At 54.3% G+C, this 2,849-nt stretch overlaps 1 protein-coding gene across 1 annotated transcript in view; it reads right to left on the reverse strand.

Moving 5' to 3' along the window:
* Positions 1–2,549: 2,549 nt before the first annotated feature.
* RBL2 (retinoblastoma-like 2) overlaps positions 2,550–2,849 on the reverse strand; it is a 45,360-nt gene continuing 45,060 nt past the window's right edge. The window contains exon 24 of the mRNA XM_014528426.1: positions 2,550–2,560. The gene's annotated coding sequence lies outside the window, so the exon portion shown is untranslated. The remainder of the gene's footprint in view (positions 2,561–2,849) is intronic.

Consider the following 2,849-nt stretch of genomic DNA (forward strand, 5'->3'; position numbering starts at 1 on the left):
GTTATGAGTGGGAGAGGCTGGAGCTTGGGACGGGTGTGGCTACACTGGTGCTGGCCCTGCCTTGCAGGGCCCACAGACTCCACAGGGAGTTCAGTCTCTGATCTAAGGGTGATGGGGAACCTTTGGAGGGTGGGACTCCTCAAAAGAACTGAGGCTCTGTCAGCGAGGAAGGAGAGGTCAGTGGTGTGGGTACACAAGCCACGGCACTGACAGAACCACCCCAAACGTCGCCTCTTCAAAACTGCTAGTTCCCGCTCCCACCCTGCCATCAGCAGTGCGGCTCACTGTGTCTCATCTCCGTGAATGGCCTCGCCATTCATCCAGGAGCTCAAGCCAAAAATCTAGGTGCCCTCCATGATACCCCCCCCCCTCGCGTTTTCATCCCCGAGTCCCCATAGCTCAGCCACGGCCAAGTCCTGTCCACTCCGCCTCTCAACTGTCTCTGAAGTCATTCATTTCTCCGTCACCTCCGTCAAACTCGCCTCTTGCTGAGCGATTGCAATGGTTTCCTAAACTCGCGCCTACTCTCGCGGGCCTCCGTACGATCTGTCCTCCGTACAGTGGCCGTTCCCAGGTACGAATCTGATGCCAGTCCTTCGCCTAAAGTCTAGGGACCTGGATACATTGATCAGCCCGAGCCAGTCCTGGCAGATTCACTCCGCGTGCCCTTGACTGATTGTGGGCAGAGACCCAGTGACTCATCTCTGGTCACTGCTTCTAGAAAAGGTCCTCTTGCTCTTCTTCGAGAGACCATGGGGAGAAAAAGATCTTGTGTTGCTGGACGCTGCCCCATCTGGGCGTGCCTGGAAGGGCAGCAGCCATCTTGCTACCTGCCGGGAAATGCCATTCCCGGGAATGCAAGGAAAGCAGTGCCTGGAGCTGGGGGTGCCATGCTGTGGCACGCCCTACGGGGGGGGGGGGGGGCCGTGGTGGGGCCGCCCCTCCGGGGGGGGGGGGGGACCCCTCACCATGTAAGCCAGTGTACGTTGGGTTTCCTGGTGTGCGCAGGCCTAGCAGGGGTCCTCAAACTTTTTAAACAGGGGGCCAGTTCACTGTCCCTCAGACCGCTGGAGGGCCGGACTATAGTTTAAAAAAAAAACTATGAACAAATTCCTATGCACACTGCACATATCTTATTTTGAAGTAAAAAAACAAAATGGGAATAAATACAATATTTGTATTTGCATGTGGCCCGCGGGCCGTAGTTTGAGGACCCCTGGCCTAGGGATTCTAACTGATATGTGTCTGAGGCATCAGGGCCAAGTGGGCAGTTGGATACACTCAACTGAGGCCCAGTGGCGAGGTCTGAGCTGGAGAAATATATGTGAGCCCTGGGTGTAGCTTGGGGTAGGGATGAGATTGCCAAGAAGAGAGTAGAGAGTGAGATCGGAGAAAAAATGTGGGAGGGGATGATGAGCTGCAAGCCAGAGAGGTGCCCAGGGAGACCACCTGCGGCCAGAAAGCGCGTCCTGCTTGCCTGTTTACACCGACGGAGACACAGACTAAGGGCATGACAGCATTCCGAGTGCATTCACACTGGACAAAAGGAAGCGGTTAGGAGTGTTTTCAGCGGGGGGAGGAAGTTGGACTTCAGGACCTACCCTGGGGATTAACATTAGGAGACTCTGGCCGCCTGCCGTTCAACCAGAGGCCCTTTTACCAGCATTTCAAAGGCGACCACAGTTGAACAATAACCCAGTTAGAGAATATTTCTCCTCTTTTGAGTGAGGTGGAGACTGGGCGAGCATCCCAAGAGAAGGCACCGGGGTGAGAAAAGGCCCCGAGGTGTGAAAGCCAATGGCAACAGTCACAGAAGTGGTCTGGGGACCAGCAGGGGAAATGAGATGGGAATGAGCCAGCATACGGTATGCCTTGTAAGTCTGGCTGAGTGTAGACTGTATTCAGTCAGCAATGACTTCTTATTCAACGGAAAGCTTTTGAGCAGCGCTAGAGTTGGTCAAGGTGTTCCAGACCAAAGGGAAGGCTTGGGAAGTGAAAATAAAAATGAAGGATCAGAGGACCAGAAGCTACAGGGCCTTGGGAGAGATTCTCAAACTTCAGCACCAGAATCACAGAGGAACTTGTGACAAATGTAAATTCCTGCTACTCGTCCCCCCATATTTTTGGAACCATATGGTACCAGTTCAGCGCCAACAGAAATCCCCAATTTGGGAGGTGGTGGTGGTGAAGTAAACAGTTCAATTATGATAGAGCAGGGCTGTGAGGCGGCCCTGGGAGGGAGGCAGCCCCAGGGGTCTCTGCAGGCTGGAATGTGGACCATGCCCTTGCCCAGAGGGGAGCTGACTTATACAGATAGAAATCCCCGCCCACTAGTCCCTGATTGGCCTGCCTTATGCAAATGAAGACTCCAAATCCTTGTAATATGACTGGTCCAAAAACCACTGTCCTGATTGGTCAGAATGAGTCACTTTGATTAATTAGTGGAGCTATGCAGTGGATTCGACAGGGAAAGTATCGGTCTTATTGGTTGAAATAGGATTCCAGGAATTCCTTTATAAGGCCTGGCTCGGATGCAGGAACACAGGGTTCCCTGCAGGCTCTCCCAGGGGTGCCGTTTGCGGAGGGCCCCGTTGGGGAATGGCTGCTCTGCTCTGCTTTTCCATTGAGCCCAGCGAGCCAGCAGGAGACCTAGTGGGCATCTTCTTTCTCGGGATCCACACGTTCATTTTCCAAAGCCCCTCGCAGGCTACCCTCAAGGGGCGTTTGGTTGGCATCGTCAGTACCCATTAGCTTCCTCCTCTCTGGCATGGAAAGCGGCGTCCCTCTATATTACATAAGGCTCCTTCCAGGTGTCCCCCCCCCCCTGCCCCCCGCCGCCACAGCCCCTC

The sequence above is a fragment of the Myotis brandtii genome, unplaced genomic scaffold, assembly GCF_000412655.1.
Source record: "Myotis brandtii unplaced genomic scaffold, ASM41265v1 scaffold633, whole genome shotgun sequence".
NCBI lineage: Eukaryota > Metazoa > Chordata > Mammalia > Chiroptera > Vespertilionidae > Myotis > Myotis brandtii.